This window comes from Platalea leucorodia (assembly GCF_965183815.1).
Source record: "Platalea leucorodia genome assembly, chromosome: 10".
NCBI lineage: Eukaryota > Metazoa > Chordata > Aves > Pelecaniformes > Threskiornithidae > Platalea > Platalea leucorodia.
In genome coordinates, this window is record NC_138832.1 from 32140 (window position 1) to 46919 (window position 14780).

The following is a 14780-nucleotide window of genomic DNA, read 5'->3' on the forward strand; positions in this document are numbered from 1 at the left end:
TTTGCATTTTTTTCATCAGAGTATCTGAAACATCTTTACAGACAAATATCAGCGAGTTAAAGCAGCCAATCTGTATAATTTCTTTCTTGCAGATGATAAAACTCAGACATTTAGTATTTCATAAGGTTGCCCAGCTGGCAGGGGAAACTTGGAGACATGAGGGCAGGTGAAAATTCGTAAGGATTGACATTAAAATACCGGGAGTACTGTGTGCAGTTCTGGGCCCCACAATTTCAAAAGGATGCTAAGGTGCTTGAACGCGTCCAGAGGAGGGCAACACAGCTGGTGACAGGGCTGGAAGGCACGGCCTGCGAGGAGTGGCTGAGGGCCCTGGGTTTGTCTGAATCTGGATCTGAATTCTCTCAGTGCCAGGAGGCACGCAAGGCGCGAACATCGTTCTTCCACTTCGATCGGTCTGCGGCTGCGTGCTCTGGAGTCCCAAGGGCCACAGCGCAGTCTTCTGTTGGTTTTTTCCTCAAGACATGACCGATCCAGTTCCATCTCCTCCTCCTCACTTCATTACTGATTTTCTCCATCTCCGCCACTTTGTGTTTTTTTTTTGAAAGTTGATGCTCGTCGTTTCTGCAACTTTTTATTTTTTTTTTCCGGGAGGAGGTAGTTGGCTTCCTGCCCAACCCCCATGACTTGGAGGGCCAGTGGTTTTTCTGTCAGGGTGGCCTTCCCTTAGGCTGCGTTGGTTCGCGGCACCTTCTTCAATTTTATCCGGTGCACCCTCCAGAGAGGGATCCCCTATCCACCACCCAGGGGACGCGCCTTCTAGCCGTGCAGCCCCAGCCGAAGGCCTGGGTTTGTCTGTCTGGAGAAAAGGAGGCTGAGCAGCGACCTCATTGCTCCCTGCAGCTTCCTGAGGGGCGGACGTGGAGACGGAGGGGCTGAGCTCTTCTCCCTGGGATCCAGGATCTCCCCGGGATCCTTTGAGCCTGGGAACGGCTCCAAGCTGCGCCCAAGCTGCGTCCCTCAGGGGGGGATCGGGCTTGACGTGAGGAAACACTTCTCTACCCAGAGGGTGGTCAAACGCTGCAGCAGGCTGCCTGGGGAGGTGGTCGATGCCCCAAGCCTGTCAGCGTTGAAGAGGCATTTGGCCAATGCCCTGAATAACACGCTTTAACTTTTGGGCAGCCCTGAAGGGGTCGGGCAGTTGGGCCAGATGATTGTCGTACGTCCCTTCCAACTAAACTAATCTATTACAAAAAAATGTGTGCAACATGTTTTATGAAACAAATAGCATTTAAAGAAATATTAGAGAATAAAGACTAATGGAGAAGAGCCCCCAGTAAAACATACGACAGGACTGAACTTTGGCTAATGTACGGCTGGATTAAGTACAAGTCACCGTGAGTAGAATGGGTAGCAATGTTATTAAACCTAAGCATCAGAAAATGGATGAGTCAAAATGGTGCATCCTAAGTTGTGAAATTTGCTTTAAATTCCTGAGTTTTTAAAATGGAAACGGGTTCTTTCTGTATCCCATTGGGGTTTTGAGCATTCAAAATGTACTCAAGTCACATTTGCGGCATTTTTTCCTACAACCAGGCCACCCCAATTGTACCAGCCCACTTCATATTTTGAGGGAAAGCTGATGCTGGTTTCAGGAAGCTTTGGGAAGCTGAAGACAGTCATCAGCAACACTGAAACTGATAGGAGGCAACTACATGCTAGCCCTGAGATATTAAGAGCATCTAGTCTTTAAATGTCAAATTTATGCAAAGCCTAAAGTATTTGCAATCTTTTTTTTGTTAATCCTTCAATATATCCTGTGTGTAAGAGCACCCATTAGCATCCTAGCCAGCTAAAGGTTCAAGTACCTGCGTATGTTGATCTTGGCCCATTCCAAAGGTGGGCCTAAACAGATCTGAATTTAGTCACGCCCTTTATTTCATCCTCCATTCTCGTAACGTGCACGACGAGGAAGACGCGGTGTTTTCCCCGATGCTGCCTGCCGCCCCTCTGCCCTCCCTGGCCCTCCCCACCTTGCCTCCGGAAGGGGGTCGGATGTCCATCGGGGACAAGGCAGAGAGAAACCGTCTGCCTTTTCCCATTCGTTCCGGGAGCCTGTGCACGCAAGCCGCCTGATCACTTGTTTCCAAGAAACGGTACTCCCGAGCGGCGGGAGGTTGCTTACGAGCAAGGAAAGGCGCTACGAGCGGCCTCGCTCGCAAGAACGGCCCTGCAAAGCGCTAGCGCGCGCGCGCCGCCGCTCCCCACCGCGCGCCCCGCGCGACGGCCGGCCGCGCGCCCGCTCGCGCCCCGGGCTCGGCGGGCGGCTGCCGCCGGCGCGGCCCCGCCCCCCGCACGCGCACAGCGCCCCGCGGGCGGGGGGGCGGGGAGGCGCCTGCAGCGCCCCCGCGCCCGGAGGGAGGGGGAAGGCTGGCGCGCGCTGCCGCCCCCGGGAGCGCGCGGGGCGCCGCGAGAAGCCGGGCGCCTGCAGCGGCGGGGGCTGGGCGCGGTTGCTAGGCGACGGCGCCCGGGCAGCGGCGTTGGCCCGGCCGAGGCGCAGGCAGCGATGAGGCGCAGGCAGCGGCCCCCGGGCTCCCGCCGGCGCTGAGCCCCGCTCCCGTCCCGCCCTGGCTTCGCTCCTCCACCTCCCCCCGCTCCGGCCTGCCCTTCCCCCTCCATGCGGCGGCAGCGGCCGGAGTGGGGCCCGTGCCGCGGCCGCGCCGAGGCCCGCCGTCCCTCGCCCCCCCGCCGCCAGGTCCCGCAGGGAGCCGCGGGCGGTGTCTGCAGCGACGACAGCGGGTGAGGCCCCGGCTGGGAGAAGCGGGGTGGCGAGGGAGGGCGAGGGGGGGCCGGGGGCGGGGGGCGGCGGCGCCGCCAGCGCAGCGCCCCGGCAGCCGGCGGCGGGGGCCTGCGTGCGGGGAGAGGCCGGCAGGACGCCCCCTGCCGCCCCGCCTGGCGGCGTCCGGGCCTGGCGGCAGCCGAGCCGCGGCCTCCTGCCGCCCCCCGGCCCGGCTCCGCCGAGAGCCGCCGCCGCCCCGCGCGCACGGGGAGGGCCGGCGGCTCGGCCCGGCGTCTCCCTCCCCGCGGCGCGGCCGCCGTCCGCTGCGGGCCGCCCCGCCTCGGGGGCCGCCTGGGCCCGGGGCCTCCGCGGGGAGCTGCCGGTGGCGCTCTGGCGGCTGCCCGCGGGAGCCCGCGTTGGGCCCGGAGGCGGTTGTGGCGGGGCGGCTGGAATGGCCTAGGCCGCGGGGTGCGGAGCCGGGCAGTGGGGCTGGTGACATTTAGCAGTGGTGCGTGCCAGGAGGGGTTGCGAGGGCTGCGTTAGCGCGGCGTTTGAGAAGGCGTGCGGAGTCTGAACAGGAGAAGGGTAGCAGGGAACTTGCATTCACGAAAGCAAGGTGGTGAAATAAGGGAATTACTTTTGTAGAGGGTACCCGAGGATCACTTCTCGCATCCTTCCATTTTGCTCTGTCGTCGAAATGTGAATAAGGAACTGGTCGCTTGCTGCAGTATGCATGAGGTTTGAGATACTTTTTCTAATCTGTTCATTTAAAAATGTTATTTTTCGTAGCTGTCTGCTTCTCTAATTGTCATTTAATCCTTTGGAGATTATATTTCACAAGTGCTGTGTATTTCCTTTGCAAGTTAGCAAACAGTAAAATTGAATCAAAAGCTAGATTGTGTCTTAAGTTGATAAATGTGGATCTAAATTAATTTGGGTTTATTGAGAGATATGTGATACTTTTTTACTTTTTTTTTTTTTTTAAATCTTGCAGCGTGTTTCAGTGATTAGTATGTATTGCCATAAATGGGAAGTAGGAATAGGAGGAAAATTAAAATACTGGTCATTTATGAACTTCCATTATGCGTATCGGTAGTTTTGAGTGCCTGGGAGTGTGCAGCATTCCAGATCCATCTGATTTCTTATGCTTGATATGTTTGTTTATTGAAACGGATGTGTCTGTCAAGTAGTCATTTTTGTATAGGAGGTATCCTTTCTTGATGAGATGTGTCTTTTGATTGCCAGATGTTCTAAATGGACTATGGTGCGTAGAACTGAAAGGTGTATTTCACAAGTGTAGCTAATGTCACTTATAAAATTGCCTTTGCTTCTTGCAGGAAAAATAGGTTAGTGGGAATGTCAAGGTCATCCTCAAATTTAGAATGATTTAACTGCCGTTGGAATATGTCTTTTCTTCACTGTCATATGTTTTCCATATATCGATTCTGTGGCGATGTTTTCTGGACCTGTGATCTGTTTGTCTTCTAAAATGATCTAATGCTTAGCGAGTTTTAATAGAAGCAATCTATAAAGCTTCCTAAGTCAAGTTAATTTGAATGACCTCTTTAAGATGTATTAAAAAAAAAAAAAAATCTATCAGCATCCAAACTCACTATTCAGAAAGAATGGAAACAAAAGGTGTTAAGAGGGTGAATGGATACCAATGACACTTTATATGCAGATGAACTAGTAAGAAAGTAAAATCTTACTGTCAACTGCTATGAATAAGGTAAGTTCTGGCGTCCTGTTCTTTGATCTTTCTGGATGCCTTTTCCAATGCAAATTATTCCACTGTAGACATCTACTGGTTTTGAGTTTCCTAGACACTTTACAGTTTGCAACTGAAATGTCACTTTGTTAAACACTTATAATTCTACTATAAATCTGTAAATAATAGAAATAAACCAAATTGCTTCTGTCACTTGCACTCTTACTGTTTACATCAAGAGCAGAAGCTTGGAACTTTTGGGAATAAGGAAGGCAGCAGGTAAGTTCAGTTATGGAAGCAGGGCTTGGAAAGGTGAAGGAATGTAATTTATAAACTCAGAAGAAGTTTCCAGGTGTTGCCACGTTGTAAAGTAGTTTGATAGATTGATTTGTCCATCTCATAATGTAAAAAAAAAATACAAATGGCTGTGATGCTACCTAGACCTCACACACCTCATGCTATCCTCTTTTGCTCATGCATCCTGCTAGACATAAAGGGCTTTGAAGAGCCATGTGTACATGGCTGGACAAATATGTATTTTTGTATATATAAGCTTGTATTTTTATTGTAAAAGGCTATTTTTTTCTAGGCATTATAAATGAAAAGCGTGTTTGAGTAATAATACTGGTATTTTAAAAATTCTTTACCTCTTTTAATGTGTTTTATTCCCTGTGAATTGTCCCTTTTTGTCAATAAGCTATATTTGATACAATATGTTCATGGTAACACAGATAATTCATCTGGAAGTAAGAATACCATGACCACCTTTACAGATCTAGGCTTTCTGATGCCGTGATATGTAGTATTGCATTTGCTATATTTCAGATTTAGGAAACATATTTGGAAGTGCAGAACTGAGCAGTATAGCGTCTCCTAAGATGTAGTTTTATTGTTCTGAGGTGAACAATTTATTCATGACATTGGCCATGATAAGAAAAACTCTTCATTAGATGGCAGTTTTGATTAAAATATATATGTTCTTTCTATATTTAAACAAGTACTTCAGCTAAGTGTCTTTGAGTTTTAAAGGTAGCTATTGTATTTCATTTTCTTACATGAGTTATTTTTGACATTGCTTGCTAGCAAAGCAGGTTGAATCACCATGTCAAAATAAAACCTAGGCTTTACATGGCTTGTTGTGGGCCTCTTCTAGAATTTCATTAGGATATCATGGTACAGTGTAACTAAAACTTTTTACAAATCCTAGCATAGGCCAAGGTGCTTGTTGGTTACATAGTTGAAATATAAGAGCTCCTTTTCCACGTTTAGTCCATCTGGAGAGAGTACCCTCATCAAGATTTATATCTGTTCTGATTATCTGAGTCAACTTCTGTTTCAGTTGTCTGGAGAGGAATGCTATAACCGGGACAGAGTATCAACCTTAGGCTAAAGCCAAAAGTTTAGACTCTAATTATTTTCAGTAAGGACATCCACAAGAAATTTAACATATATGCTCCTTTAATGAGCCCACAGACACCTCAGCCAAATCACATAAAGTCAAAACTAAGTCTTAGAATTTTAAATGAAAAACCCCATGCAATTGCCCCCTCTGACCCCCTGCCTTTTTTTTTTTTTTTTTTTTTTTTAAGATCAAACACTAATTTGAGACTCTTTGCCAAGTCTTTCCCTTTTCTGATTTCTAGGTTGTCCTGATTTTAAAAAATGAACAAAACCCCACCCCCTAAAACACAATATCCCACCAGACAAAAAAACCCTTCCTCTCTGAGGCCTAGTCCATACATAGATCTCCCTTTAGAAAGGGAGAGATGAAGTTGCTGGAGCATAGGAATTTGCTGTTTTCATTTTCGAAAGCAAAGCAGTAGGCTTTTTCTCTTGTCTTCTTGAAGATGACTTTCCAGCTTCTTCACCTTGGAAATGAGCAGTGTTGTTATGATAAGAACGAAGGAATCTTAAAGTAAAAGAATAATTAGTTTGGATTGGACCTCAGGAGGTCACCTAGTCCAACAACTTGCTCAAAGCAGACCTAGTTAGTGACGGACCGACTTTGTTTTTGCAAAAGCAAGGTAACAGGTGTGAAAATCTAAAGTCACAAGATGCCTTTAAGCTCCTATTGCTGCATTCCCTAAAGGTACTGTTTGATGCTTACTGAGCAAGGTGTCTGGCTTCTGCCATTTTTTTAATAGCTTCTGAAGTGGTTGTTTCAGTTTATCAGAAAGCATGTGTCCTAACAGCTGAGTACATCCTGCCTCTTGTGGAATGGCATAGCATGTGAGGGTCCACCCAGTACATTGAGATTTTTGGTTAAAAAACATTTTGTTTAGTCTATCAAAGTAGTGTTCTAAATATTCAATTACAAAATTAGAATTAGTGTAAGTTAAGATGATGTGATGCATCACATCCTTGATGTGTCTTTGATTTAGCTGCAATCACAGCTTCTTTTTTTCCTTCCCGGAGCATTAATGAGTCATTTAGATCTGCAGAGTAGGTAGTACTAAACAGCCTCCTATCAGAACGTGGATTGGGAGAATCAGTGTATTGCTTTGGTTTTAGATCTGAATACATGATCTCAGTTTATAAGGAACTGCTAAGAAGTAACCTTTTAAGGGGTTACGCTCCTGCTCCTATTTTACCTAATGTCGTCAGCTGAAGTGTAAATGTTGCCTTGGTAGGGACAACAGACTTTTTGAGTAGCAATAATGCTAGTTGTAACTGCTTAAGATTCTTAGAAAGAGAAGATTGGTAGAAAGATGTACTATTAATATAGTATAGTATAATATAATTACTATAATATAATATATTGCTAGAACACCTTTTTTGAATACGTGTTTACTGTCTACTTTCTTTTTTTTTCTGTCTTAGGAAGTATGGTTGAATACCTAATGCAACAGAAATATTCCATTTCGTTCCCTTCAGAAGTCTGGCCTGTACTTTGTACTTGTCTTGTGCTCAGAACTACCTGTTCTTTCTAGGTCAAGAAATCGGTTAACTCCATATGCAAATCATAGATCTTAAGAAACAGCTAAAATGCCACTTCCTCTATTTATAATTCCAACTATGTCCATCCTGTCCCTTTGAGCTCGTACTTATGACTGTGACAAAATGAATGAAGTTTGAGGTAAGATGCTTAAATTCTATATTACCTTTGTGTATCTCTTCAGTTCACACTTGATTTGTAGTTGACTCCTTCACAAGCGCTTTCAAGTCCGCTATTTGTGTGACATGCTAGACACAGCTTGCTTTTATGTATAGTCTAAAACTGATGTCAGTGATCATTTGAAGTATTTACTGAAAAAAATTCGAAGTACCTCAAACATTGAGGTGATATGGTGGTTTCCTAGTACAAATTTTCAGTTTAACAGAACTCCACAGTATGCTAAGAATGAGGTGAAAATGGGTACCTTCCTACCAGGTTTTCTGTTCTATGATATTGTTTCTGCCGTATGTTTTGAATTAAATCCTGTAGTCATCACCAAAGCAAAATGACTTCTTTGCAAGTTCAGGCTTGGTAAAGGCTGTAGATTTAGGCCTAGGGATTCATTGCATATTTGCACAGCAAAGGATACATTGTTTTATTTAAGGTTCCAAATCTACTGTGATGTTAGCGTTTAATAGGTTTTATTTTGGATCTTCAGAAGTGGCCATGGTTTCTCAAACTTCTAGCTAATCAAAATGCTTTTACTTCTTTCCCTGTTGTCTGTTAACAAGATCACATTTTTGTTTGCCTGGCATTGTCTGAAATGGTCTCTAGGTTAATTTCTGAATCCTTTAGGAAAGGTTAGCTATGGAAAAGTGCCACAGATGTTTAGTCATGCTCTTTAAACTTGTCAGACAATCCTGCAGGGCAGATACCTAAGGTTTGTGATGTACAATACCACAGTTTGAGCACAGTTAGAAAAATGGAGTTCTGAGCACCTCTTTGAGGTCTTATTTCTGATGCAGCAAAGTGCTATGCTTTTCCGTTTAGTGTCTTGCTTGTTATGGGCAGCTTGAGCTAATAGCATAGTAACTCAGTACCATTTCCGCTAAGCTGAACAAGGAAGTTTTCATCAAGGTCAGCCAAAAAAAGATCTGTAACTTTGAAACCTGCTGGGACTCAGTGGCAGATATGGGAAGTTCTGCAGGTGTGGTTTTTTTTTTTTTTTTGTCTTGATCACTAGAATTGTTGTAGTGTTTAATCTAATTTTGCTCAAATAAAAAGACTATAAAAAGGCAGAGTTGTGCTCATTAACTTTCACAGTCTGGGAAGTAAGTAGTGGCTCTTGGATGTAATTCAGCTGAATGTCTTGTGATTGCTGAATGACACTGTCACTCTCTGATACCTTGTTCAGTAGTCCAGCCAAACACCAATTGCTTGCATTCAGCAATGTTGAAATGGAAAGTGAGAAACTGAGCTCCTTAGGGGGGCAGTTGCACAATTACTTTCTTGCGTGACAATGCTAGTATAAGATACTTTTGTCTACCGTGATGGTTCTTTCTTGCCTTTGTGTTGCAGGATGTTGTTCCCCTTTGCACAGGTGCAATTATTTTTTTTGAGATGCACTGTAAACTTGATCTGTGTTTAAAAACAAACATTTCTCCTCTAACTCCCCCCTTGAAAAAACCCTCACCCAGTCCCTTTTCCAGCTGGCATGCATGAGCCCATCAGCCTCTTCATACTGTAGGGAGTGTCATGGACAAGTAGGTTCATAGCTTAGGTGTTTTGGTTAAGAGTCTATGGCAAGATGGCATGAATCTACATTTTCATACCCACAGATATTCTTATCAAATTTGAAAATTAACTGATCTGCTAGCTCAGTGGCTTACCTTACATCATTGGCAGTGATCCTGAGTTTACATAGTTCTAGCGTAGCATTCATCATTTGTTTTAAACTGAGCCAACTGTGATAAAGGGATTTCGGGGACAGTGGGCTAGAAGTTGGTGAGGAAGAACAACTGTGTGGCTTATGTTTTTACAGCATTTGGGAAGGAAAAAGTCTATTTCACTTTCCTAAATTGGTCTGTGAAATGTATCAAGTGATACATTGACAGATTCAGAACTTTATATATATATATGGGCATATCTATCTATGTTTGTTTGTGTATGGTGTTTTTTTTTCCGTCACTGTTCTGTATAGACAGGACAACTGTAGGCACAAAAAAGATACAGAAGATCAGAAAGGTAAAGCTCAGTGGTATTTCTGAAGTCATTACTAGTTCTATATATTCTGGTGTGTGGATTCCTCAAATTCAGTCCTTTCTGCACAGCTGAACCTCTTCTACCATTACAAGTGTTCCCCCAGCATTTGTTAAGAATGAATATCCCCTTCAAGGTTGGGTGGTGATGATGATTACAGTCGTCTTAACTGGTGAGTCAACGCTGAAAATCTTCCTTTGCTTTTTGCCTCTGTAACAGAAGTGCGCTAAGTCACATTCCTTATTGTTCTACTCCAAAGGTGGTTAAGGGAGCGAGGCAGATGCAAAACAGAAACAGCAAATTTGCTTTTCTTTTAAAATACTACATCTGATTTGACTCAGAAAGAAGGAAGCTTCTAAATAAAAACTATTCCTAACCATAGCCAGCAGGCTATTTTTTCAGTTGCGGTTTCAATATTAATTTTAAGGACAAGATGTTCACTGCTGGTGTTACCTGCTAGTACTTTACTTCAGATTTAATGTATATCAGTGTTTTATTTCAGAGAAGTCATAATGAGTAGAAAAAGTAAAATATTTTTCTTGATGTTGTTCTGAGTTTGGCTTGATAAAAGACTATACCATATTAGGTCTTTGATTTGTGTAAATTTAAGGGTTCTCTGTTCATCAAAATGACAGTGTTGAAACTTCCCATTAACGTGTTGAGACTGACATTGCATAGTAACGTAAGAAAAATCCATTAAACTGAATCAAAATGCTGTCATTTATATGGCTCTAATTATCAAGGGACTAAAAACTCTGATCTGCCATTTTACTGCTTCTGTTAAAAACGCTATTTTTTAGTGCATACTCTGGGAATACTGATTATACATGTCTCTCAATGTATAAATGAGCTGCAGATCTGTGCTCAGGTCTTTGGTTTAGACCATCTCTTCTAGAACAGAGAAATGAGTTGGTTTAATTTATTAGATTAAAAAGTACAAAAAGTATTTGACCATATGTTCATTTTAAGTATCTTAAGAGTATTCCTTTTAAATAAGGAAGATTCCTTGCTCCTCAGTGAGCAAAGTACTGTAAGTGATGTTAATCCCAGATATTTGCATCAAAAGCCAGCTGCTTTTGTCTTGGTTAAAGCCTGATATACTTGTTTTCCTTCAATGAGTGACTTGTATGTATTTTGGATTTTTTATGGAAGCTATATCAGAATATGTATGCTATAAATCTGTCAGTGATATGATGCTTATATGAGTGTTGTTTGCGAAGTACAAAATCTCTTAGGACAGTCTTAATAAAACTATGTAAAATACAGTTTAAAGAGGAATAGAAGGGCAGAATTCTTTATTCCAGGTCCTGCTAGAGAAATTCAGAGTGCTTGGTCATATGATCTTATTGACATTACTGAGAGGTGTGCTTGAAACTGTGACTACAAATTATGAATATTATATTTTTGCGAAAGCATCACGTTTTGGAGTCACTTTAATTTCAAAATGGCCAACTTAAATAGGAAAATTTTGTACAAAGCCTATTTTACCCTGTTTTCCTACAGGCTTGCAACACTTGACACAGTAAATGAAAATTAAATATGCTAAGCTACCACATTTGTTACATGCTGAAAATAATTCATTCTAAGGTTCAAAAATAAATTGGTGAAAGTGATTAATTCCTGTTGAATTAAAACATATGTATTATTATGGTATGCATGTATAAACTGTAATGTATTCCTGTTATCTCTGTTTAAAATAATGATAAATATGGAAATCTAGTGGTTCAAGGTGTATAAACACACAGGCAAAGTGCTACAAATCACCAACCTTTTTCTTTTTATTAGGGACAAAAGAGAATTGCACGTAATGTCACGCAGCACAACTCTTCCAATTTTTTTAATCCATTCTGAAATACCCAAGTGTTAATTTTAGCATATTTTCTGCTTTTCTTCAGTTGTGAATCTGTCCCAGCAGATGTATACCACCTAAGTGTATAATTAGAATGAGAAAAAGCTACAATTTTTATTTGTGACTCATATACTTTGTCAGCTTTAAGCACTTCTTTCTCAGAAGATAAAATAGTTCACTACCTCAGAAAATATTCAGAACAGCAAGCAGTAATGTGTAATATCTGTACTGCTGCTGAAATAAGAATACAATAAGAAGGTTGTGTCTTCAATGCCATGAAAACACCAATATTGAGTTGTGTCACTTTTTTTCATGAGCACTGTAGAAATGCGGTTTGCAAAATTGAGGGCTAATCCAAAGTCTGTGCATCTTGAGCTGCTCTTTGTCTCTGTCCTCTGACAGTAACTACTGCCCAGTAAATACTGTTTGGTCACATTCCTGAAGACTAGAGCAGTGCATGTCGGTTTTTTGGTTGGTTGTTTCTTTGGTTGTTTTTTTTTTGTGCTGCAGGCCCAAGTTGTAATGTCTTTAAAATGAGAATTAGTCGTGTGTTGGGGGTGTTTAAAGATCACAAAAGCGTACTCGAGAGCGTCTCTTTAGAGTGACCACTAGTCCGTGCTGTAGCACACTGCAGCGTCGAAGAGTCTATGGGATGTAGTGTCTCTGAAAACTGAATTGTTTTTAAAACGACTTCTCTTTCTCTTTGTCTCTACTCAAATTGTTTCCATGGTTTTAGACTCTTAATTTACCGTAATCGGTGTGTGTGTAACCAGGGAGTTGTCAGCTTTTGTGTTAGTAGGCTTGTACGCTGTCTACACTGTAATGGCGGGGCGTAGTTGTAGTAGATATATAGTATATAGTGTGTGTATAGATATGTAGTATACCAGCCCTACCTGTTGTTTAGTCGTGAGGGTGATAGTGGGTTTCATTCATTCATGCGTTGTAGAACAAGTAACATGGGATCATGCTAGGTTTACACAGTTTGTGTTGAAGTCTGTGTTGTTATGATTTGGTTGCTCCGAGTGCCTGAGCTAGCTACATGAAAATCAATTCGTATATATGTCTTTGTGTACTTCAGTCAGCTTCTGATGATGTAGAAATAGCCACAGTAATCAAAGACTTGGCTCTTGTTTACAACAGGCTTCTTCCAGAAAGCTGCCTCTTCCTGTATGCCTGTCTTACAGGGAAGAATCTCTACAGAGGAGCACGCTAGTAAGTTAGTGAAATGGAGAGTAAAGAGAGATACTAAGACATTACAATTCATGCTGAAGCCATGGAGAGAATAACTTAATTTTCTGAATAAAAAACATGCCAGGTTTTTAAATTCTAGTGAAGGTGTTTATTGGACAGTTTAAGAAATATAAGAGGAGAAACTTGCGATATTTATTCCTTTATTTGTGATTTTTTTTTTTTTCCCTTGGAGTGTTATAAAAAAAAAACCCCCACACTTGTTAACTACATGTATCTCAAAAATATACAAACAATCCTCCTTCTCCTTAAAATAAATCCTATAGAATCATTGTCATATGTATTTATTATCCAGGTGAGAGAGACATTTGAGAAAATACTTGGGCTGTTTTGGCTGTGTCTTTTTTTTTTTTTTTTTTTTTTTAATTTTGCCTTTTAGTATCAGCAATGACAGAAAACAAGTAAAGCTACTTAAAAGTTGATGAAGTTAATTAATAAAATATTTTTCATTTAAAGGTTGTTCCTCATAACAGATGTGTGCATCGTATAATTGCCCTTTTGAAGGGCGTGGCTCAGAGCACACTGAGACAGTGGAAAGATAGTGTCATAAGGAACCAAAAGAGGTTGGTTCATCCATTCTTTCACCCTGTCTTTTCTGATTCTGTTGGCCCTGCTGAAATGAATAGGCTTCGAATAGAGTGTGTGTAGCGCCAGCTCTTTAATAGTCATTGTCATTTGAATATTAATTCTTAAATAATTCCCAAGTGTTTTTCATAAATATTACAGTACTTTATTAATGAGCAGACATTTTCCTTCTGTTTTAATATCAGCAAAATTAAATAGATGCTTTCAGTTTGGTCCTTTATGAACAAAATATAGATAATTTTGCCTCACTCTTTTTTCTGAATCGCATTCTACTAGTCAGTCGTGACTGTGCTGAAAGAGGTGTTTAGTAAGAAAACTTGGTTGCTTAGCAATGAACATCACGAAAATTAAAATTTTAAAGCTGCAGTATATATATTTCTGAGTTATAATATCTTCAAATCAGAAATTGGTAACAGCTTTATTTTTTCCTCTTTAAGTGTATGTTCATATTCGGCTGTCTTTGGGGAGAATGTAACTCAAACTAAACAAACACTAAAATTTCAGTGATACAATGTTATTGTTTATGATCTGTGAGATGGGATTTTATTCCATCTTTGAGAAAATTTTGAGGCACGCTGACTCATTTCTCAATTTTGTAGTTATCAGCAAAATCAAGTGTTACTCAAATTATTTATGTTTTTTAATGTTTGTTCTGTTTTTGCTTGTAAGTGGATTTTTTTTTTTAATCCCTGCGTGGTAACTCCTTAATGCAGCTATACTAACTTTAAAAAGTGCACAGTACAAGCAATAACAAAACAAAAAAGTGGAAAATCATCTGCAAGGATAGCTCTGTAAACTAATTATTAGTGCTTTTTTCCAGTAACTTTTTTCTGTGCATGTAAGGGCAAAGGGAGCGTAAAGGCAATGAGATAATAGAGAATTCTCAAAAGATCACCTATTGCTTCCAGAAATAGAGCTCAACTAAGATATCCCTGTCCAAAGAGTTTGCCTGAAAGCTGTCGTTTTATTCTATGTGATGCGTGAATTGCTTGCACTAGATTAAATGTAACCCATAGTTCACTCTTGTACTCTTCAGTCTGATACTACCCTGATAAAGATACACCGTGTTTGCAGGCTAACTTTATATGCAGAGTTGAGATTATCACTTTGTCTCTTCACTTTATCCTCCTCTTCCCATCCTTCTTCCTTCTGTAGAGGGTCCCAGAGTCTAATCACTGTTTCCTTTCAGTCTTTTATTCTATACCATGTTATTGGGGAATTAATTCAAATGGCTTGAACTGTTTATTTGCTTCACAAATTTCTCATCTACAGATCTTCTCTCCTTCTGCTCGAGCTCCTGGCTTGAATAGAATTTTAAAATTCATCCTAAATGTTCAGATTCTAATTTAAACTGAAAATGGCTGAACCACTGCTTTCATTTCTCCTGGATATGTGGTCCTGAAATCTAGGAGTCCTTGGCTGTCATCTTAGAGCCATGCAGCCAGAGTACTTCTGAGATTTCTCAATGGGAGAAATGGCTGAGATGGTCTTCCATTTCTGTTAATCCACCAAAACATTT

At 41.6% G+C, this 14780-nt stretch overlaps 1 protein-coding gene across 10 annotated transcripts in view; it reads left to right on the plus strand.

Moving 5' to 3' along the window:
- Positions 1-2489: 2489 nt before the first annotated feature.
- The window catches only part of ZC3H12B (zinc finger CCCH-type containing 12B), a 34350-nt gene continuing 22059 nt past the window's right edge, over positions 2490-14780 (plus strand). For 4 of the 10 annotated variants that reach the window (XM_082323383.1, XM_082323385.1, XM_082323387.1 and 1 more), the window contains exons 1-3: positions 2490-2757; positions 3383-3475; positions 7266-7521. The gene's annotated coding sequence lies outside the window, so the exon portion shown is untranslated. Of the gene's footprint in view, positions 2758-3382; positions 3476-7265; positions 7522-9650; positions 9752-14780 lie in introns of all 10 variants that reach the window. The other 6 variants (XM_082323382.1, XM_082323381.1, XM_082323386.1 and 3 more) reach the window with 5 other exon arrangements.